Genomic DNA, 24,641 nt, shown 5'->3' with positions numbered 1-24,641 from the left:
AGTATTCTTGCCTGAAGAATCCCCATGGACAGAGGAGCCTGGAGGGTTACAGTCCATGGGGTCGCAAAGAGGCAGACATGACTGAGCGACTAAGCACAGCAGAGCACACACACAGACAAATACACACACAGAGCAGGCCCCACTATGAGCATCTCCCATTTGCTTCCCCTCCCCACAACTATTAACAGCATCTCCTGAAGCAGTTCCATAGGATCAGTACACACTGGTCCCCTCATTGTGTTCCACGGCCAGTGCGTGCTGCATGCTCTACCATGAACCCCTCACCGTTAGTTTACCATCCAAAGATCATTGACAATTAATGGACATAAAGAGGTTTTGCACAATTATTTGCTACCACCTTCCTTCTACACACAGGTCTACGAATGTGGGTGTGTTGATTATACATTTTTAAAGTGGAGCTGCTGGATCAAGACTCAGTCGGTCACCAATCACCCAATGAGCACCTACTATGTGCTGGGCACTGGGGTGACTGACAAAACTGGACAGAAAATATCCTTCCTTCAGGGACAGGACAAGGATTTTGAAAGGAGTGTTCACTTTGATAGATGCTGCCACAGCGCTGTCCAATCTACAGTGCAGGAGAAGTCAAGCTTGCTTCCTACCTCCTCACATCATTCTCAGGGCGGACAGAGGGGAATCCCCTTTCTCAGATGTCCAGGAGGCCACTCCAACCCCCATTTTGCCCACGCCCGTCCCCTGCACATTAGAATACACAGGCAGCAGTTTTTGGTTGTGGGGCTTGGAAGGCAAGGAATACTAGACCACTCTGCACAGCCCACGTGGAAAACGCAGGTTCAGGCTCTCGCGGGGTACAGCGACAGAGACCCCAGATCAGACCAGGGCTCACACAGGCACTGAGGCTGATGAGCAAGAGCTTGCAGTGGGGGCCTGGGGCCTGAGCACCGAAGGGCCAGTGGAACCCAGTTTCCAGGAGTGTTTGCTGCCCAGTCAACAGGCTGGAGAGGCTTCCCCAGTCAGTGGCTGCTTTAGCGAGGTCACTCTAGGAGTCAGCAGGCATCCTTGGGCGGGGCTCTGAGTTTCAGGTAATCATCCTTCTGAGTTGCAGTGTCCTAAGCACTTCTAAGGTGCCATCTCACTTCTTCTTCACTAGGTCCCTTGAAGAAAACCCTGTCACACCTGTGGGACCTTGAGTCTGGCTCTTTCTCTCACAGACCCTCACCCTTTCCCACCAGCCCTGAGGGAAGTGCCCTGGACTCCTGGTCTGGGTCTGGATATTCGCTGGATCTTGGAGAGATTTTCCGTTCCTCCCTCAGCAGGAATTTGTGACAGACCCCTGTGTGTGGGCAGGAGAGAGGTGTCCTGAAGAATGCAGGGAGTAGACAGGGTCCTCACGGGATCCTCTGAGGAAGGGGGGTGCCAGCTGAGAGGCCACAAATGGAGTGAGGGTGTCAATGAGGCCCTGGGAGTCGGGCTGGGGGAGGGGCTAAAGAGGCCCCTGAGGTGGGAGGGGAGGCCTCTTGGAAGATGAGGGGAGGGGTGGGAATTTGGGGAGAGAGAGGAGTTGTGGCAGCTGTCACCAGGAGAGGGACTCTGGAAGATGACAGATGATTAGAGGGATGTAAGGGAGTTGTCATAGGCACAGTGAGGGGAAACCCTCTCCGATCTCCAGAATTCAGTAGCCCACAGTGGGTGCTGAGAGAGACGACCAAGTCCCCGGGGCTTCTTCTCTGGATCTGGGATTCACTCTGAACCTCCCATGGGGCAGGATACAAAGTTACCATGACCAGAGGTGACCGGTGATGGGGGGAGGGTTAGGGCCTAAGTCAGGGACCCAGACATGGGAAGTCAGTTTCAGAACCCCTCAGCTCTAAGGCACACCACACCCCTGGAGTGAAACTGCCTTCCTCAGAATGACATGCTGGTGAATGCAGACTGCAGGGGTTGCAAGACTTGCGGCCTCTCTCCCTTGGTGTTGACTTAACAGAGTCTCAGTGCCACTGCCCACACGGAAGTCCAGAGGGAAAGAATTGGGGCTCTGTGTCCCAGGGTGCAGCCTGTCGGCCCTGTGCGGAGGGGTGTGACGCCTCCGAGCTAAAGGGGAGCTGTTAGCTTGAGTAGTGTCTACTTAGAGAAAAACATACGGTGGAAGTGTTGGGAGTCTAAGTTGGATTCAGGGTCTTCTGGGGACTAGAACCCAGGACACAGCTACTCTGTTAGCTCTGAGGAACCTGCTCTGAGGAGGTAGCAGAGAAGTCAGTATGATTTTGGCTAGGAAATACATTCAGTCAAGTATGGATATTGGTGAAAGATTACTGTGAAACACAGAGATCAGATATCACAAGTTACCGCTTTTCATGCTTTTCTGTGTTTGGGAAGATGCAAGAATCTGGCGTCACTGAACCTTTTCCTGAGGTATCCGTGCAACGAAATAAAGGCCAGCTGGTCCAAAGCATAGTGTGCCTCATCCTGTTTTTCACTCTGAATTCCTTCAGGATGCAGTGTCATTCAGCAACCACAGAGGTTACAACCTCACCCGATAGAACTGGCTGTGAGCAACGCTGTTTGTCTTAGGGATCCTAACTCATCTGAGGCCACAGTGGGAATTTCTGAGCTGGTTAGGGTCTGTGTCCTCAGGTGTGACATATTTGAGCTGCTTGGTATTGGTGTCCAGGATGAGCAGGCTCGGAACTATTTGTGGATCTCTGTCCCAGGTATGGAGTCTCTGAACTATGGGGAGGAGGGGTGGTCTTTGTCCAGAGGGATGGGCCTCTGAGCTGTTCATGTATCTGCAAATGAGAGTGTTCTTGAGATGAAGGCTGGATAGACCCCACTCTCACGGGTCTAGAAGTAGACCTGTGATTTCACATTTGCTATGATTTCTACCATGCCTGCCTACAGAGATGAAAGCTTGGGGCCCCATCCTCAGGGAGAGTAAGTGATGTGCAGTTCACAGGAGCCCATGGAAATAACTCTGATAAGAACAAAACTTTCTGACATGATGACCACCCTTGATAGGGGCCCTGTGACCAAATCTGTGTTCACACACTCACTCATTCAATCTGCCCAACCCACAACAAGGAGGGCACTGTTTGTAGATGGGAGCCCAATCCAAAGCCCAGTGCAGATGGAAAGTCTCAGCACCGGAGGAGGGGAGAAACTGGATGTAAGCCTGGGTTCCTTGGAGGAGGCAGGGAAGACTCAGCACAACCCTGGCCAGGTAGTGAGGGAGGGGGGCATTTGCACAGGGCCGCAAGGACCCTGTGACTGACGCACTGTCAGGATATTTCTCTGTGTCTCCCCATCACACACTCAGCTGGTTACCGGATATATGGAATGCAACCTTCTCATCCCCTGGGAGGTGGTGCTGAAAATTACAGAGGTGAGGCTCCAAGCAGGTGGGGAGAAACTTCACACTCAGCAATTTTCATGAGGCTCCACCACAAATGCAGAGACCCCTGCCTCTCTTTCCCCCATTAAAGCATTCATTGGCACTGAGGTCAGCAGGAGTGTAGTCTGGACAGAAGAGGTTGTGAGGGACCCTGTGTACAGCATGAGCCTCCCCATGACTGGAACATGTCCTTGTCTTGATGGGCAGAGGCCCCTGATGTGTGTCAAGGGAGCATGACCGATGCCCTGGCCATGGGTAACTCAATCACTCCCTAGAGGCAGTCCCCGAGGAGGGGCCTCTTTTCTCCTGTAGAGACAGGTACATCATCCAGTAGCAGGGCTGGGCACCCATAGGTGGCTGCTAACTAAGTGGGGACACTTTGCTTCCAGAAAGAGTCTCTCTGCTCCTATCTAATGCTCTAGCTTTGTCTTTCTCCCTGACAACTCCGTGCCTGTTACATCGTCCCTCTTTGCCTCTGTAAGACTGAATGTGACCTCACTCACACCACGAGGGTCCTTGTTCTGGCTCTCCTGAGGGTATCATCCATTGACATGGATGTTCACTGGGAGCAGTAGGGGGCATTCCCCTTGAGAGTGGGGATTCGAGGAAAGGCACGTTCAGCTTCAGAGGGCCTGTGGTTTTCTTGGGGGTAAACCAGGCGTTCCTCAACAATCATTGTCTGACCTGGGCCTCTGAAGGAAGCATGGGGGCTTCTCTTGTAGGAACCCTCCTGGGGCTCAAGTCAAAGTCCTCCCCATGGCCAGTACGCCCTATGGGACCTGCCCCTCGTTACCTCTCTCATCCAATCTCCTGGCTCTGCCTCCATCACGCTGTGACAGTCACATCAGCCTCCTCACTGTTTTCACACACACGACACTGAGTTCCACTCCCCACTTTTTCCACTGGCCATTATCTCTGTCTGGGGTACTCTTCTCCCAGAGAGGCATCTCTTCTAGGCTTTTGCTCAAAAGTCACAATCTTAGAAAGAACTTCCGTGACCACTCTTTCTAGACATGATCCCCTCTCTCTATTTCACTATCCCGATTTAATTTTAATCACGGCAGTTACAAACGCCTGAAAAATTACTTAGAGTTTGGGGGTGTATGATCCCAACAGAATGTACATTCCATGAGGGCAAGGTTGATTTTCTCCTTCCTAACACTCATAGTTGTGCTTCACACATACATGTGCTTCACACATGACTGAATGACAGAATGAATAAATTTAAACTCGTTGAGAGAGGCACAGCTAGACAGGCTGAGGATTCTGCTAGGGAACATATTCAGGGATGACAAGATGATGACAAAGCTGTGGTCTTTATCTCACCTACATGGTGTCCTTGGGTCCCCTTGGAGATGACCCCTTTTCTAACAGAATGGAAAGTCCTGTTGTCCTTTCACATATCACTCGCAGTCAGCGACAGAGGCCGTCCCCACGCCAGGCCTTCGGATTCCATTCTCAGTAGCTTTATCTCTTCTGCCAGTTGGGGGACTGTGGCCGCCTTTCCCCATGAGACCTATTCTGTGTTAAGCAGGAAAGCACAAACAAGCACCAATGCCAATGCTCAGCACAGAGAAAATTCTTTGAATGCTTCCTGTTACAATAGTGGCCACCACAGAGGAGTAATCTTCAGTTTATGAAGACTTTTTTCCGAGTCCAAGAGTGTGGCAATCTGTGGGGTTTTCCTCCTGACTTTGTCTTTCCACCCTTTGCATTATCATCCTGGGAAGGTTGGGGAATCTACGTCTGTTGTTCCCCAATCTCACCACCAAGAGGCGCTCGAGATGAAACAGTTTTGTCCTGGGATGTACCGCTGAGGGGTAGCGGTAGGACCACCCACTCTGGAAGGTACCATTGGGAGAGTGCGTGTGACAACACAGAGGGTCCCCTGACACCGCGTCGGGCATCGACCACAGTTCCCAGCGGAGGCACTCATGGCGCCACTGGGTCCAACCGCATTCGCTCCACTCCGCCTTCCCGCCGCATTTGAATTTGAGTGGACACTGATATTAAGCCGCAACTTTCTTTGTCTCTTTTCCAACTCCACCCCTTCGTTTTGACATGGTCACATCCAAGGTGGGGATGGCTCCAGAGCGAGAGATTGGCTGCCGCTTTGGGGGTAAGGCGACCGGGAGATGGCCGGAATTAGTTCTTCCGGAGCGCGAGTATACGCGGAAGTCCGGCTACTCCCGCCCTCCTTTTTCTCCTGCTCAGTTCCCATTGGCTGCCTGTCTTAGACAGGCACTGAGGTCGCGGAGCTGGACCTCTGGGCGCGAGGCGTGTGTATACCAGTGCGCCTGCGTTCGTTTGCCCGGCTTTTCAGAGTGTGCCATGTTTTCTCCGAGTTTTACCGCTTTTCCCGAAGGGGTTGAATGGCTGCCTTGGTTACTGGCGAGGTTCGGCACAGTCAGTGGCTGTGCAGGGCGACCGTGTTTCAGTCTTACTGAGCTCTCCCTCAGTCTGGATCAGATGGCAACGCGCGGTAAGTCGCACAGATGCATGCAATTCATGACCAGGGAGAGGTCTCAGGGCTTGTTTCGTGTCTCTCCCTGGAGAGTAACCTGGGTCAGGGAGCTTGGGGTTGTGTATGGCTACGTGTGACATCACAGATGCTGTTTTGGGTACGCTTGATCTCTCTGAGCCATTGGCCAGGATTGTGGGTGATGGGGTATTTGATCGGAGTGGATTTTGAGAGCCATAGTCCAAAGCCTCTAGGATGTGTGTGCCTGTGTGCCGGGATGTGCATTTTTGGAGCTTTGGGGCACTTGAGTCCCTGGGTGTGAGATCTCTGTGTAGGCGTCTGCGCCCCAGAATGTGAGATCTCTGAGCTTTTGATTCTGGGTCCCAAGTTGTGCTGTCTCTGAGCTGCTTTGAGGAGGGGTTTGTCTTAAGGTGGAAACTCTCAGCTGCTTGGGGTCTGCGCACAGGGTGCAGGTTTTCCATTTGTCTGGGAACTTTATCTGCAGGTTGTATGATGTTCTTGAGTTACTCAAAGTTATGTCTTTCTGCTTAGCGGTTTCTGTATTAACTTAGTAAGTGTCCGGAGTGGTTCGGAAGTCAGTCTCCGTGATGTGAAGTATCTGTGCGATTCTCATTTGTTTCTGTCTTGACGACCTTGGTCTGTTTGGAGGCTCTTTGTCGCAGTGTGTTTGGTCTCTGTCGTATTTGAGGGTCTGAGGCTCGAGTTGTGAGCTCTCTGTGCAGATACTCAGTGACCTTTTTTTGTGTGTCTGGGTATCTACCTGAGCTGTTTGGAGTCGTTGTGTTAGAAATAAAACCTCTTGAGTTCTTGGCTGTGAGGTCTCTGTCCAGGAGCTGAGGATTTGGAAGCTGGCAGATATGATTCCGAAGCCTGGAACCTGACATGCTGACTGTGTGTCATTGAGCGTGTATGATAATTAATTCAGTGGGGCCAGTGTCGGTCTTGGAGGGTACCTGTGCATGTTAGCGATGTGTGTAAAGGGCCTGGCTCCCGACTGTCCTTCAGCAAATGTTTTCTGAGCACCTGCCATATACCAGAGCGCTATTCGAGGAGTTTGTAACAGGACAAAACGGACCAAGTCTCTCGTTTCAGAGACCTGGTAGTCAGTAAGTAAATCAAGGGTGGGTGGCAGGCACTATGAAGAAAGATAATACTAGATCAGGGGAAAGGGGGTGTGTGGGGTATGATGTTATTATTTTATTCAAGATAATGAGGGAAAATCTCCCTGAAAGATGGCAATTAAGCAGAGATGTGGAGGAAGTGAGGGAGCAGGCCATGGGCTTACCTAAGGGAAGAGCATTCCAGGCTGAAGGAGCAATAAACGCAACAGTCCTGGCAGGGAAATCTACTTGAGGTGCTTCTGAATGTCAAGGAGTCCCGTGATGCTCTGAGTTTGTCATGTTTCATTGGGTTTAGCACTCATTGCAAAGGGTCTGGTGCCGAAATCTCTGTTTCTCCCACAATTTGTGGTCATCCGCATTTCACAGATGAAGGACTCAAGGCTCCAACGTGTGCCCTGCACCTTCTCTCCTAGCTATACCTGAAATTAGGAGTGAAACCTTCTGGTCCATGATGAGACAGAAAGCTTGAGTATACCAGCTGCAGGGATGATAGCATCCAGCTGAATGTCAGTCAGCCAGCGGATATCAGTTACAATATGGGAATCGCGCCTCATAACACTGCTACTCTTGATGCAGGGCAGGACTTAAGAAGGAGGAAGCAACTGGGGCAAAGGAGGGAGGCAGGAAGGAGAAGCTGGAGGACAATGAGAAAATAAAACCAATGGCTTCATCACATTGCTTGGATTTGGCCCATTTTACCTTGAGTAACTGGTTGTGTTAGAATATAGTCACCTTTTCTCTGTCCCTACCCATTTTTTCCCTCCCTTTGTCTGTTGTGCCAGGGATACCACCTGGGCCTGGAGATTTCTGTAAATTTTTCAACTACAAGCTCGATTTTTAAATAGATTATCTATTTCTTTTTGGCTCAACTTTGTTAGTTAGTTCCTTTCACCGAAATTGCCAGATGTAGTTATTATAATCATTCACAGAATCCTTTTAATTTCTGTGAGATCTGAAATCTATTTTACTTCCGATATTCATAAGTGTTGTCTTTAGATATCTTGCTTTTTTTGGTCTACATGAGTAGACGTTTATGAATTTGTATTGATCTTTTGAAAGAGCCAGCTTTGGGTTTTGTTGATCATCTCTACTTTTTTTTTTTCTGATATGTGTTCTGATCGCTATTTCCCTTATTTTGCTGACAGTCTCGCTACTAATGAGGTTTACTAAAGTCCCTGAGAGTTTCCCAAGCATAGTGAAAACGGACAGATTCTAGGGCACTATTGTAGCTGCACTAAGTGAGATGCACCGAGTGCGGATCATGAAATCTCCATTTTTCTTTTTTTAGAATTCCTCAGTTCTGATTGACATGGACAACTTGTCTAGGCACTACTAGAGCAGAGGAATGGTCTTATTTTGCCTCCTGCCAGGCTCTGTCTCCACTGGGAGCATGTGTAGGTGACAGGGGTTTGCTGCCTTCTCTGATGCACAAACCCAAGACCTCCAGTCTAGGAGACTCACTGACCTGCTGTCTGCTGTTCTGAGGATTCAGACTGCTGTTCAGACTATCCTTTCTACAAAACATCCTGATGCAGTCTTGCCAAGCCTCTATCTGAAAGATTTCTGAAGAAATCCGATTTCTATTTCGTGTGCATTTCTGAGGTAAGATCAATTTGTGTTATGTGGTAGCTGTTATTCTACATATTTTGCCATAGCCGTTGGATCTTAGCCTTGACTGAATAAATACAGAACACACTGAGGTTTCCACAATGCCTCGAGACCAGTGGTTCCCTGACTGCTGGGCGACTCTGAGCAAGTAACATAGTGTCTCTGTGCCTCATTCTTCCATTAGCCACATAGAAGCACTAGCTTGGAGTAAATTTAACTACTTCATGGGGCAGTGTAGAACACTGACCATGTTAAGACAGGGGAAAGTGTCAGAACAGTATGTGCCATATGGTACGTTCCCGGTCAATTCTAGCTGTTGTCATTACTGTAGTTAATATTATTGCTGTTCCACATTTCCCTGGATAGTGCTCCAGGGACACAGTGTCAAGACCACCTTTGACTCACCGCATGGACCTTGCAGCATCACTTCAGCCCTTCAGGGCCTCAAGAATGGATTGTATGAGGCATGGGGGAAGGATTTTTTTTTTTTTTTTAGCATAATGAGTATTCGGCTCTTCCTGTGGGGACATTGTGAAGCCTAAATACAACACTGAGGCTTCATCATGTGCTCGTATGGAAAAATTTAGTGCATATTCTCTATGCAGTTACAAGTCTAATGACCCCTTCCTATGATATGTATAATGACAGGAAGTAAGTGGTCACTGGCCAGTTATAGAACTAGAGTATATAAAGTTTTAAAAACCTTATAGAGGGTCATTTAAAGGCCAAGAAACTTCTTCACATAGGTTTTTTTTTTTATTTTGGCTTTCTTTTTATCAAGTCTAATTCCCCTGTATCAAATTCTGAAAATCTCAATCTAATGAAGATATGAAAATGTTAATAGTCAAACTTTCATCATTAATGCTTTATTTCTTGTTTAGTTTTCACATTGCCAGTTTTAGTGTGTTTCTTATTTCTTCTGCTAATATTCATGATTTTTAATCCAAGGGTAATGGTGTGGATATTTTCATAATTTTCATAATAAAGGAAATTAATTTTCCTTTATTCTAGGAGGTTTGTCATAGAGGATTTTACTATGATTTGTGTCATACAGTATTCTGCCTATGTTTTCTTCCTAGAGTTATATAGGTTCTGGTCTTACATTTAGGTAAATCTGAGGAGATCGTCAGCCATGATTTTGGATGGAGAGTCTGAGGATGGGACACGGGTGCTAGAGAGCGGAGTTGGGGTGGGAGGGGAAAAGGGTGGGGGCAGGGACGGGGGTGTGAGTACAAGCAGAAACGGAAGTGAAGAGAGGCAGGAAGATAAGCTCACCCTTCTGAACCGTGGTTAGCTCTCCATGTGTGCACGTATAATGAAGTCTTTGAGTACTCATCACAACACTATGAGGTAGCATTTTTAATGCTGTCATCCCTTTCGGCAGCTGAGGAAGCAGAAACACGTAGCGGTTAACGGGTGAATGAATTTACCCAAAGTCACCTCCCTGGCAAGAGCTGAGTCAGATTGGTGCCAGGTGGAGAGGAACAGAGACGTGTTGTATCTGACCCCCAATCTGGAACACATTGCGGTGTCTAGTGTACTCTGGATCAAAAGGCAGATCCACATGTCCATCCGCAGGAAACTTTACCGTGTACGGATTGAACACAGTGTCTCCTAAGTGCATGAAAGACCATGGGATGTCAGGTCAGCATGCACATATCACAGAGAACAGTTCCTGGTCCAAATAATAGATACAGTATCATGAAGACATTAACTCCCCTATCTCATACTTTTTAAAAATGAAGAGAACGGAACCTGGAAGGCAATAGATCACATATTAAGGGGTTTTTTCCCTCTCAATTGTGACATTCTAGGTAATTTCCAAATTACCTATTTCTAGCTTTTAACAAATATTTATTTTTCATTGATTGATTATTATTTACAGTATTGGTTTGATTTCTGTCACACCTCAACCTGAATTAACCATAGTTTTCGGTGTACATATGTCCCCTCCCTCTTGAATCCCTCCCACTTCCCGCTCATTCCCACCCCTCTAGGTTATTACAGAGCCCCCGTTTGTGTTCCCTGAGTCATACAGCAAATTCCCATTGGCTATCTATTTACATATGTTAATGTATATTCATCCATGCTACTCTCTCCATTTATCTCACCCACTCCCTCTCCTCCCCTACCCTTGTGCACAAGTCTGTTCTCTATGTCTGCGTCTCTATTGCTGCTCTGGGATCAGGTTTATCAGTACCATCCTTCTAGATTCCACATGTATGCGTTAATATACGGTATTTGTTTTTCTCGTTCTAACTTACTTCCCTCTGTATAATAGGCTCTGGGTTCATCCACCTCCTTAGAACTGACCCAGATGCATTCCTTTTTTTCTATGGCTGAGTAGCATTCCATTGTATATACGCACCTCAGCTTCTTTATCCATTCCTCTGTCGATGGACATCTAGCTTGCTTCCATGTCTTGGCTACCGTAAATAGTGCTGGAGTGAACACTGGGGTACGTGTGTCTTTTTCAGCTTTGGTTTTTGGAAGGTCATATGCCTAATAGTGGGATTGCTGGGTCACATGGTGGTTTTATTCCTAGTTTTTTAAGGCATTTCCACACTGTCTTCCATAGTGACTGTATCAATTTACATTCCCACCATCTCTAGCACTTGTTGCTTGTGGACTTTTTGATGATGCCCATTCTGTCTGGTGTGAGGTGATATCACGTTGTAGTTTTGATTTGCATTTCTCTAATAATGAGCTTCTCTGGTGCCTCAGATGGTAGAGAGTCTTCCTGCAGTGCAGGAGCCCCAGGTTCAATCCCTGGGTCAGGAAGATCCCCTGGAGGAAGAAATGGCAACCCACTCCAGTATGCTTGCCTGGAAAATTCCATGGACAGAGGAGCCTGGTGGGCTACAGTCCGTGAGCTTGCAAAGAGTTGGACACGACTGAGCGACTAACACTCTAATCATGAGTGATGGAGAGCATCTCTTCATGTGTTTCTTAGCCATCTCTATGTCTTCTTTGGAGAAATATCTGTTTAGGACTTTTGCCCACTTTTTGACTGGGTTGTTTGTTTCTCTGGTATTGACTTGTATGAGCTGTGTGTATGTTTTGGAAATTAATAGTTTGTCAGTTGTTTCAGTTGCTATTATTTTCTCCCATTCTGAGGGTGGTCTTTTCACTGTGTGTATAGTTTCCTTTGCTATGCAAAAACTTTTAAATTAAATTAGCACCTAGTTATTTATTTTTGTTTTTATTTCCTTTATTCTAGGAGGTTTGTCATAGAGGATTTTACTATGATTTGTGTCATAGAGTATTCTGCCTATGTTTTCTTCCTAGAGTTATATAGGTTCTGGTCTTACATTTAGGTCTTTAGTCCATTTTCAGTTTATCTTTGTGTGCGGTGTTAGGAAAGTTATGACCAACCTAGACAGCATGTTAAAAAGCAGAGACATTACTTTGCCAACAAAGGGCCGTCTCGTCAAGGCTATGGTTTTTCCAGTGGTCATGTATGGATGTGAGAATTGGACTATAAAGAAAGCTGAGCGCAGAAGAATTGATGCTTTTGAACTGTGGTGTTGGAGAAGACTCTTGAGAGTCCCTCGGTTTGCAAGGAGATCCAACCAGTCCATCCTAAAGGAGATCAGTCCGGGGTTTTCATTAGAAGGACTGATGTTGAAGCTGAAACTCCAATACTTCGGCCACCTGATGGGAAGAGCTGACTCATTGGAAAAGACCCTGATGCTGGGAAAGTTTGAGGTCAGGAGAAGGGGATGACAGAGGATGAGATGGTTGGATGGCATCACCGACTCAATGGACGTGGGTTTGGGTGGACTCCGGCAGTTAGTGATGGACAGGGAGGCCTGGCATGCTGCGGTTCATGGGGTCGCAAAGAGTCGCACACAACTGAGCGACTGAACTGAACTGAACTGATGGTGTTAGGAAGTGTTCTAATTTCATTCTTTGCACTGAGTTGTCCAGTTCTTCCAGCACCACTTACTGAAACTGCTGTCTTGTTCCCATTGTATATTCTTGCCTCCTAAGTCAAAGATAAGGTGCCCACATGTGTGTGGGTTTTTCTCTGGGCTTTCTATCTTGTTCCCTTGGCCTTTATTTCTGTTTTTGTGTACTGTCTTGATGACTGTGACTTTGTAGTATAATTTGAAAGCAGGTAAGTTGATTCCTCCCGCTCCATTCTTCTTTCTCAAGATGACTTTGGCTATTCAGGGTCTTTTGTGTTTCCGTACGAACTGTGGCTTTTTTTTTTCTAGTTCTGTGAAAAATGCCATTAGTACTTTGATAGGGATCACATTGAATCTGTAGATTGCATTTGGTAGTATAGTCATTTTCACAATATTGATTCTTTCTACCCAGGAACCTGGATTATCTCTCCATCTGTTTATATCATCTTTGATTTCTTTCATCAAATTATAATTTTCTGTATATAGTTCTTTTGTCTCCTTAGGTAAGTTTATTCCTAGATGTTTTATTCTTTTTGTTGCAGTGGTGAATGGAATTGATTCCTTAATTTCTCTTTCTGATTTTTCATTGTTAGTATGTAGGAATGCAAATGATTTCTGTGTATTGATTTTGTATCCTCCGACTTTGCTAAATTCACTGGTTAGCTCTAGTAATTTTCTGATAGTATCATGGTATTCTATGTACAGCATCACGTCATCTGCAAACAGTGAGTGTTATACTTTCTTCTCTTCCGATCTGGATTCCTTTTATTTCTTTTTCATCTCTGATTGTTGTAGCTAGGACTTCCAAAACTATGCTGAATAATAGTGGTGAAAGTGGACACCCTTGTCTTGTTCCTGATCTTAGGGGGAATGCTTTCAGTTTTTCACCATTGAGAATAATATTTGCTGTGGGCTTATCATATGTGGCCTTTACTATGTTGAGGTAGGTTCCTTCTATGCCCATTTCTTGAAGAGTTTTAATCAGAGCCAATGCCCCCACAGACTGAGGGGTCCACAGGTCATGATTTTAGAGCCCCCACCACTTGATTTACACTGGGTGACTCTGCAAACCCTCCAACCCCTCTTGCGGATACAAACACACACAACAGCACAGCAGAAATTGTGAGCCTGTCTTTGTCTCCTGAGGTAATTGCAGATTTGTGGACTCACTACCCAGAGTTGTCACTGGCCATCCTTTGCTCATTCTTGTCCTGAACAGGGTCACCGCAGAGATGCGTGGACCAGTCTCCCCTAGACTGTGGACGTCTCCTGCCTCCTCTTCTCGTTGTTAGACATCTCATGTTCTTTCGCCTTCATCTCCCATGTCAGCAGGGGGCTGGGCCCATGCACATACACGCAAACACAGGTGACACAAGCACACACCTGTACACACGCATGTGCAAGGCACAGGGACACAAACAGGGAACAAATGTGTCAGTACCTGAAGAACCAGTGGTTCACACGAAATGCAGTGATTTCATATTTCTCATAGGAAAATCCATTCTGATCTTCAAATGTGAAATATACAGAAGTCCAACTTCCATGAAAGAGTGTTCAAGCCTAGATTTTGATAGAAGAAATACAAAGAATTCCATATTTTGCGAAGAAGCAGTGGTGCACATATTTTCATTTGTGAAACAGAGAGAACTCCAATACCATATAGGTTCTCCATATCTTAAGAAAACCAACGCCATGATTTTCGTCTGTGAAATATAGAGATTTCCATATTTAATGTAAGGAAGTCACCACCCAGATTGTCATATATGAGGTATAGAAAATACCATATTTCATGTAAGAAACTCAGCATCCAGATTTTCCTAAAGTGAAATACAAAAAGTTCAATATTTCATGATGTAAATTCAGCACTGACATTTTCATATGTAAAATATAGAGAATTCCATTTTTAACTGAGTAAAATTTCACCCTGATTTTCATATGTGAAATATACCGAATTCCATAGTTTAGGTAGTAATATTGGTGCACAGATTTTGATATCCAGAATATACACAATTCCGGATTGTACATGGGTAAATTAGCACCCAGTTTTTCATGTGTGACATACATAATGTTAAGTACTGCCTAGAGGAAAATTTGAGCAGAGATTTTCCTATATGATATATAGAAGATTTCATATTTTGTGGTAAATGGGTGTCCAGGTTTCACATGTGATTCTATAGAGAGAACTCCACATTTCATGTGGGAAAATTGGCAACTGTATTTTCATATATGAAATATAGACTTCAGGGTTTTTTTGTATGAATGTCTGGGATGGGATTTCCTTATATGAAAGATGAAAAATTTCTTATGTCATGTGTGAAAATCTGTTCACTGATTAATATATGTGAAAAGTAGAGATTTCATATTTCATGTAGGTAAAGTTTTTCCCAGTGTTGTATAATGTGAAATATAGACAGTTACATATTTATGTAATAAAATCATAAGATTTTCATATATGAAAAATACAGAATCCCATGTATCAATATAGCAGAAAAACCCTTCCTCCAATTATCACCTGTAAAATATACAGAAGTCCATATTTCATTTAGGAAAACTTCTAATGTGATGTCCACATGCAAAACACAAAATTCCACATTCACATTTGAGAAACTATGCCTACAAAACCCATGCTAATATTTTAATATGTGAAGTTTAGGGAATTTAATATTTAGTGTAGGAAAATGAAAGTCTATATTTTCAAATGCTAAACACAGAGAATTCCATATACCATGTAGGAAAATGTGCAGCCAATATTTATAAATGCGATACGAAGAATTGAACATTTCATTTGTGAAATGTAGAGAAATACATATATTGTAGAACACACAACGCCAATATTTTCATATGTGAAATATAGATTAGTCTATATTTAAATCAAGGAAATCTGTGCTCAGATCTTTTATATGGAATGTAAAGAGTACCACACCTCATGTAAGACAAGCTCTATCTAGATTTTCATTTGTGAAATGTACACATTTCGTATTTCTGGAATGAATATTTGCTACTGGAATTTCATATTTGAATGATAGAGAATTGTACATCTCTTGTCAGAAAATTTAATTGAGAAATTCATTTATGAAAGTAGAATTCCATGATTCAGCAGGAAAATGGATACTCAAATTTTCCTATGTGAATAATACAGAATTCCCTATGCTTGCAGGAAAATACGTGCACATATATCCATATGTGAAGCAAGCAATATTTCATATATCATGACCAAACATATACAGCTAGATTTTCAGACATGAAATACAGATTTCATACTTCCTGGAGAAAATTCTGTACCCATATTTTCGTGTATGAAATATAGAAAGTTACATATTTCCTGTAGGAAAGTCATCTTTCAGGCTTTCCTATATGAAATATAGAGAATTCCATATTTGAAGTGGGAAAATCTGCACTAATACTTTAATACAAGAAATGTACAGAATTTCATATTTCATGTAGAAAATCTGCACCTAGATTTTCAAATGTGAAATATAAAGAATTCCATTGTTCGTCAAGTTAACCTGCCCTCATGTTTTGCAAGGGACATACAGAGAATTCCATATTTCATGTGGGAGAATCTAAACCAAGATATTCATATATGACATGTAGCGAATTGCACATATTATGGAGCAAAATCAGGGTCCACATGTCATATAGGAAATATAGGGATTCTATATTTCATAGAAGCATATCTAAGGTAAGTTTTCCATATTTGAAACATAGAAAATTCCATAATTCATGTAAAAAATATGAACTCAAATTTTCGTATCTAAAATATACACGTTTCATATGTCATGTAAGAAAATCTGTACCCTGGTTTTCATATGAGAAATGAACAAACGTCCATATTTCATCTCAAAACTTCCTCATCTTGTTTTTACTTGGGAAATATAGAGAGTTCCATATATTTTCTAAAATATCTGGCCTGAGAGTCCCACATACGAAACGTGGAAAATTTCATATGTGATGCGTGAATATCTGTACACTGATTTCTATATGTGAAATATAGAGATGTCATAGTTCAAGTAGGAAAATCTGTTCCCAGATATCTATATGTGAAATTAGAATTACATATTCTATGTCAAAAAATCATAATTAAGGTTTTCTTATATGAAATATGCAGAATCCCATATAGCAATATAGCAGAAAATCTACACTTAACTTATCATCTGTAAGATATACATGATTTCATACTTCATTTAGGAAAATCTGCACTCAGATTTCCACACGTGAATCATACAGAATTATATAATTTCACAGTTGAAAACCTAGGCCCACAACACCTGTGCCAATATTTTAATATGAGTTCTAAGGAGAATTTAATATTTAATGTAGGTTCCTGAATGTCTATATTTTCCAAAGAGAAACACAAGAGAATTCCATATGTCATGTGCAGAATGTGCACACAGATTTTAATAAGTGTAAAATAAAACATTCAGTATTTAAGCAGGAAAACCTTTTTCCAGATTTTCATATAGCATATTGCATGTTTCATGCAGGAAAACCTGTGTCTAGATTTTCAAATGGGAAATATAGAGAGTTACATATTTAGTGTAGAAACATCAGCACCCATGTTTTCATATGTGAAATACAGAGTATCCCCAAACAAGGAGATCTGTGTCCATATTTCTTTATGTGAAATATGAAATATGCCAACTTTCATGTAGGAAAATCTTTACCTAGATGATCATTTATGAGATGTACAAATTTCCTAGTTCAGTAATGAAAATTTGCCTCGGTGTTTCATATTTGGACTATGGAGAATTATATACTTCATGTCCGAAAATCTTAAGTGAGATTTTCATTAGAAAACTGCAAAATATTCCATACTTTATTCAGGAAAACATGTGCTCAAATTTTCCTATGTGAAGAATACAGCATTCCATATTTATGTAGGGAAAAGAGTGCAGAGATATCCAGATGTGAAACATACAATAGTCCATCTATCATGACCAAAAATATACAGCTAGATTTCCAAACATAAATACAGATATCAAATTTAATGTAGAAAAAACTACACCCATAACTCATATGTGATATAGAGAAAATTGCATATTTCATCATTCAGGAAAATCATCATTCAGGTTTATATATGCATAAAGCAGGGCATTCAAAACCAGTGCTCTGGAACAACCCATAGGAATAGGGTGGGGAGGGAGGTGAGTGGGGCTTAAGGATGTGTGGGACACATGTATACCTATGGCTCATTAATGTTGATATATGGCAAAAAGCATCACAATATTGTACAGTAATTATCCTCCAGTTAATACAAATAACTTAATTTGAATTCAAAAACGAAAAAAGTGGAAGGAACTCTACTCAGTGCTCTGTGGTGACCTAAATGGGAAGACAATCCAAAAATGAAGGGATCTATGTATGCCTATAATAGATTGACTTAGATGTACAACGGAAACTAATATAAGATGGTAAAGCAACTCCATTCCAATAAAAATTGTTTTCAAAATATAACAATTCAACTATAGCTCCAGCAGTGAATGAATAAATGGTTCCCCCATTTGCAATATATATGTCTGAGGGGACATTATGCTTTTTAAGTATAATATTTCAGTTAGAGGAAGATAAAAACTATATCATCACATGATATTGTTAGTTAATTTACCTGAGTTATAGAAACAGAGTAGAATGTGATTATCTTGGGCTAGTGGAAATAGACCATGATGGTCTAAGTTACCCACTTTCAGTCAAAGTTTGTATAATCTCACCAAGGAAGATACTGTAATAGGGGCAAGATGGGCATGGAGCTGCCGTCCTTAGCTAAAGACCATAGAGGTTAGAAGACCAGGTCCACCAATAGTCAGCCTCTCAGCAGAGTGTAGTAAAAGGTATATTTCAGCCTTCGTCCATGGCCCTCCAGGTCCTCTGGCCTTGGTCTGGGTAGCAAGGGGTGGAGCCTGGGGACAGGCCAAAGGCCGAGTCTTGCAGAGGTCCAGAGACCTTGCTAGAGACACTCACTGGCCTGGCCCAGGGTTCAGAGCACTAGGCAACCTACCTCTGCCATCCCCACCTCCATGACTCAACGCTTGCAATAATCTGATTGGGTCAGAGTCTACAAGACCCAGCTTCCCCCCCAAAGTTAGGGTAGACTGAGAAGACTGAGGGCAACTGTGGGCTGGGCACCTGGCTCCCTCCTTTAAGGTGGCTGGGCAGGGTATGGGGACCTTGGTAAGAGGAGGGCCCAGAGACTGAGAGCTGCATCTTCAGCTGTGACTGGCCACTGGTGGGAGGACCAAGACTGGGTGCTGGATGAATGCTCTCAGGCAGGATAATCAGCTTGCCCAGGAAGCCCCTCCTCCTAAACAGGACCTTGGAGTGTGAAAGTCAAGCTTGGAATCTTACCTTTCAGCATTGAGACTAATATTTGTTTTGCTAGAGGTTTACAGGAACACAGTTACCTCACTATGACTTTTCTTCAAGAATAGAATATCTGACAGCAAGAAGGTTGTCAGAGCTAATCACATTCCTCCCTCAAGTTTTGTATAAGTGGGCATTCTTGAAAGTGTTTGGAAAGTTCAGGATTGTTAAAGGCATAAGCCACCCATCTCCTTGCATGGCCCTGCAAGAAAATGCTCTCTTCCTTAAACTGCAATGTTCTGATGTTGTTTGTCTAACTAACCCATGGGTACATCAGTTCAGTTCAGTTTATTCAGTCAGTCAATGTCAGTCGTGTCCGACTCTTTGCGACCCCTTGGACGGCAGCACGCCAGGCCTCCCTGTCCATCACCAACTCCCGGAGTTTCCCCAAACTCATGTCCATTGAGTTGGTGATACCATCCAACCATCTCATCCTCTGCCGTCCCCTTCTCCTCCCACCTTCAATCTTTCCCAGCATCAGGGTCTTTTCAAATGAGTCAGATCTTCGCATCAGGTGGCCAAAGTACTGGAGTTCCAGCTTCAACATCACTCCTTCCAATGAACACCCAGGGCTGATCTCCTTTAGGATGGACTGGTTGGATCTTCTTGCTGTCCAAGGGTCTCTCAAGAGTCTTCCCCAACACCACAGTTCAAAAGCATCAATTCTTCCACGCTCAGCTTTCGTTATAGTCCAACTCTCACATCCATACATGACTCCTGGAGAAACCAAAGCCTTGACTAGATGGACCTTTGTTGGCAAAGTAATGTCTCTGCTTTTTAATATGCTGTCTAGGTTGGTCATAGCTTTTCTTCCAAGGAGTAAGCATCTTTTAATTTCCTGGCTGAAGTCACAATCTGCAGTGATTTTGGAGCCCAAAAATATAAAGTCTGCCACTGTTTCCACTCTTTCCCCATCTATTTGCCATGAAGTGATGGTACCAGACGGCATGAGTTCTCTGAATGTTTAAGCAAACTTTTTCACTCTCCTCTTTCACTTTCATTAAGAGGCTCTTTAGTTCTTCTTCACTTTGTGCCATAAGGGTGGTGTCATCTTTATATCTGAGGTTATTGATATTTCTCCCGGTAATCTTGATTCCAGCATGTGCTTCATCCAGCCCAGCGTTTCTCATGATGTACTCTGCATATAAGTTAAATAAGCAGGGTGACAATATACAGCCTTGATATACTCCTTTTCCTATTTGGAGCCAGTCTGTTGTTCCATGTCCGGTTCTAACTGTTGCTCCCTGATCTGCATACCGATTTCTCAAGAGGCAGATCAGGTGGGCTGGGGTTCCCTTCTCTTTCAGAATTTTACACAGTTTCTTGAGATGCACACAGTCAAAGGCTTTGGCATACTCAATAAAGCAGAAATAGATGCTCTTCTGGAACTCTCTTGCTTTTTCGATGATCCGGCGGATGTTGGCAATTTGATCCCTGGTTCCTCTGCCTTTTCGAAAACCAGCTTGAACATCTGGAAGTTCATGGTTCACATATTGTTGAAGCCTGGTTTGGAGAATTTTGAGCATTACTTTACTAGCGTGTGAGATGAGTGCATTGTTCAGTAGTTTGACCATTCTTTGGCATTGCCTTTCTTAGCAACTGGAATGAAAACTGACCTTTTCCAGTTGTGTGGCCGCTGCCGAGTTTTCCAATTTTGAAGGCGTATTGAGTCCACTGGTTTCACAGCATCATCTTTTCGGATTTGAAATAGCTCAACTGGAATTCCATCACCTCCACTAGCTTTGTTCATAGTGATGCTTCCTAAGGCCCACTTGACTTCACATTCCAGGATGTCTGGCTCTAGGTGAGTGATCATGGCATCGTGATTATCTAGGTCATGAAGATCCTTTTTGTATAGTGCTTCTGTGTATTTTTGCCACCTCTTCTTACTATCGTCTGCTTCTGTTAGGTCTATACCATTTTTGTCCTTTACTGTGCCCATCTTCGCATGAAATGTTCCCTTGGTATCTCTAATTTTCTTGAAGAGATCTCTCGTCTTTCCCATTCTATCGTTTTCCTCTCTTTCTTTGCACTGATCACTAAAGAAGGCTTTCTTAACTCTCCTTGCTATTCTTTGGAACTCTGCATTCAAATGGGTATATCTTTCTTTGTCTCCTTTGCTTTTCACTTCTCTTCTTTACACAGCCCTTTGTAAAGCCTCTTCAGACAGCCATTTTACTTTTTTTGCATTTCTTTTTCTTGGAGATGGTCTTGATCCCTGTCTCCTGTACAAGTTCGGGAACCTCCGTCCATAGTTCTTCAGGCACTCTGTCTGTCAGGTCTAATCCCTCGAAGCTATTTGTCACTTCCACTGTATACTCGTAAGGGATTTGATTTAGGTCATACCTGAATAGTCTAGTGGTTTTCCCTACTTTCTTCAATTCAAGTGGGAATTTTTCAATAAAGACTTCACGATCTGAGCCACAGTCAGCTCCCAGTCTTGTTTTTGCTGACTGTATAAAGCTTCTCCATTTTGGCTGCAAAGAATATAACCAATCTGATTTCGGTGTTGACCATCTGGTGAAGTCCATGTGTAGAGTCTGCTCTTGTGTTGTTCGAACAGGGTGTTTGCTATGACCAGTGCGTTCTCTTGGCAAAACTCTATGAGTCTTTGCGCTGCTTCATTCTGTACTTCAAGGCCAAATGTTCCTGTTACTTCAGGTATCTCTTGACTTCCTACTATTGCATTCCAGTCCCCTGTAATGAAAAGGACATATTTTGGGTGTGTTAGTTCTAGACGGTCTTGTAGGTCTCATAGAACCGTTCAACTTCAGTTTCTTCAGCATTACTGGTCAGGGCATAGACTTGGGTTACTCTGATATTGAATGGTTGCCTTGGAAACAAACAGAGATCATTCTGTCGTTTTTGGGATTTCATCCAAGTACTGCATTTCAGACTCTTTTGTTGACTATGATGGCTACTCCCTTTCTTCTAAGGGATTCTTGCCCACAGTAGTAGATATAATGGTCATCTGAGTTAAATTCAACCATTCCAGTCTGCTTTAGTTCTCTGATTCCTAAAATGTCGACATTCACACTTGCCATCTCCTGTTTGACCACTTCCAATTTACCTTGATTCATGGACCTAACATTCCAGGTTCCTGTGCAATATAGCTCTTTACAGCATCGGACTTTCTTTCCATCACCAGTCACATCCACAACTGGGTGTTGTTTTTGCGTTGGCTCCATCTCTTCATTCTTTCTGGAGTTATTTCTCCACTGATCTCCAGGGGGCACCTACCCGCTGGGGAGTTCATCTTTCAGTGTCCTATGCTTTTGCCTTTTCCTACTGTTCCTGGGGTTCTCAAGGCAAGAATACTGAGGTAGTTTGCCATTCCCTTCTCCAGTGGACCACATTTTGGCTGAACTCTCCACGATGACCTGTCCTTCTTGGGTGGCCCTACACGGCATGTCTCATAGTTTCACTGAGTTGGACAAGGCTGTGGTCCATGTGATCAGGTTGGTTAGTTTTCTGTGATTGTGGTTTCAGTCTGTCTGCCCTCTGATGGAGAAGCATAAGAGGCTTATGGAAGCTTCCTGATGGGAGAGACTGACTGAGGGGGAAACTGGGTCTTGTTCTGATGGGCAGAGGCATGCTCAGTAAATCTTTAATCCACCTTTCTGTTGATGGGTGGAGCTGTGCTCGCTCTTTCTTATTTACCTGGGGCCAAACTATGGTGGAGGTAATGAAGATAATGGCGACCTCCTTCAAAAGGCCCCATGCATGTACTGCTACACTCAGTGCCCCCAACCCTGCAGCAGGCCACCACCAACCCACATCTCCACTGGAGACTCCTGCACACTCCCAGGCAAGTCTGGGTCAGTCTCTTGTGGGGTCAGTGCTCCTTTCTCCTGGGTCCTGGTGTGCACAAGGTTCTGTTTGTGCCCTTCAAGAGTCTATTTCCCAGTCCTGTGTAAGATCTGGCGGCTCTGTGGTCAGGCTAATGGCGACCCCCTCCAAGAGGGCTTATGCCATAGCCAAGTCTGCTGCACCCAGGGCCCCTGCCCCTGCGGCAGTCCACTGCTGACCCGTACCTACACAGGAGACACTCAAACGCAGTTCTGTCTCAGTCTCTGTGGGGGCTCTGGGTCCTGGCGTGCACAAGGTTTGTTTGAGCCCTCTGAGCATCTCTGGCGGGGATGAGGTTTGATTCTAAATGTGAATTTGCCCCTCCTACCGTCTTGCTAGGGCTTCTCTGCCCTTGGACGTGGGGTATCTCTTCAAAGTCGCTCCAGCGCCTACCATCTTGCTGGGGCTTCTCTGACCTTGGACATGGGGTATCTCCTCAGGGCCGCTCCATGCCACGCAACCGCGAAACCAGTATTAGCCAACACACTCCAGTATTCTTGTCTGGAGAACGCCGCTCCTTGACAGAGAAGCCTGGCAGGCCACAGTCTCCAGGGTTGCAAAGAGTAGGACACTACTGAAGCGACCCCGCATGCAGAGGCACAAGACTGTTTTTGCCTGTGGCAGCTCTGCCCCAGTAAGAGTTGACCGTGAAGGTGGCACAGCTGCTTGGCTTGCAGGGACCATGGCAGCGCCAAGTGTGCAGGGACACGGACTGCCTCCACCGCAAGACTTATGGCCCTATCAGTCTTTTCTCAAGCCTCTTGTAGCTGGCGATCAGAAGGCCTCTTTGGCCAGTCTTTCTCCGTAACTCCACCCGTTCAGGCACTTAGAGGGCTTCGTTGCCTGGGGACCTTCTCTGTTGTTTGGCACATCGGGCACACAGAGGGGCCCCCCTGGCTGGGTCCTACTCCGTAGACTGGCGCATCAGGCACTTAAAGGGGCACCCTGGATGGGGTCCTCCTCTGTAATTCAGTGCGTCAGGTGCTTGCTGGGCCAGCCTCTCTATTGTTCAGCTGCCAATGCTGGCAGTGTGGGAAGAGAGAGGCTATGGTGATGGCTCCACCGCCAAACGTGACTCAGCAGTATCGCCTAGCTTCCGTGGCTGCCCGACTTTCCTCCACAGGCATTTGCCACCACAGTCTCCTCCCTCATATCCCCTTGATCAGTCTCTCCACAGTCAAGAGCAGCCCTCGCTTTAGGATTGCTCCACAATCCCTAAACTCCAGCTACCAGCCGCTGCACCTTCCAGGGGATCTGCATCCCCGTCTTGGGTATGTATGGCTGCAAGGACTGTCTGATTCTCATCCCACTTAGGCTGCCACAGATCAGCTGTTTCACTCTCATCCTTAAATGTTTCTCCTCTGACTCCGACAATTGCCCCGACGTGGGGATCGGACCCTTGCTTCAGTTCCCCCACCTGCTGAAGGCAGGTCCAGTCCTACTAACACTTCTGTTTTTCCCTAGTCCCTTCATCCTACCAAGGTTTGGGTGGGTCTATATATTATTTTCCACTAGTCAGGGACTCCTGTCCACTCTCAGCTGGTGTTCTGCATGCACCTCTGTGTCTGAAGGTATATTCCTGATGTATCTGTGGAGAGAGATGTACTCCGCGTCCACCTATTCCTCTGCCATCTTGTTCTTCTGTATGAATTTTAAAAATAATTTCAAAAAACCAGGGAATTAGAAAATTGAAATGTGTGTGAAATGTTTGTTTTGCCATTTCTATACTATATATCAGTCCCCATTTATATATTTAAATGTTTCATTAACTAGGATATGTGGAAAATATGTAAATAAACTGGGATATGTGGGATAAGTGTGATAGAGGTAGTGGATGCGTATATCAGTTTCTTCACTTTATCTACTGCATATCACACATAAACTGCTTCTGAAGAACTCCATAGTACACTTTGGGAGAATGAGAATAAACTGGGAAATGAAAT

At 44.4% G+C, this 24,641-nt stretch overlaps 1 protein-coding gene across 25 annotated transcripts in view; it reads left to right on the top strand.

The window, feature by feature from the left end:
* Positions 1 to 5,683: 5,683 nt before the first annotated feature.
* The window catches only part of LOC145536800 (histone-lysine N-methyltransferase PRDM7-like), a 44,148-nt gene continuing 25,190 nt past the window's right edge, over positions 5,684 to 24,641 (top strand). For 15 of the 25 annotated variants that reach the window (XM_081566731.1, XM_081566717.1, XM_081566727.1 and 12 more), the window contains exons 1-2: positions 5,684 to 5,852; positions 8,262 to 8,575. The gene's annotated coding sequence lies outside the window, so the exon portion shown is untranslated. The remainder of the gene's footprint in view (positions 5,853 to 8,261; positions 8,576 to 24,641) is intronic. The other 10 variants (XM_081566734.1, XM_081566721.1, XM_081566735.1 and 7 more) reach the window with 1 other exon arrangement.

Source organism: Giraffa tippelskirchi, chromosome X (genome assembly GCF_054371585.1).
Source record: "Giraffa tippelskirchi isolate mGirTip1 chromosome X, T2T-mGirTip1v1.2.pri, whole genome shotgun sequence".
NCBI lineage: Eukaryota > Metazoa > Chordata > Mammalia > Artiodactyla > Giraffidae > Giraffa > Giraffa tippelskirchi.
The sequence above is the reverse complement of the archived record's forward strand: the minus strand, read 5'-3'. Positions and strand labels throughout refer to the sequence as shown.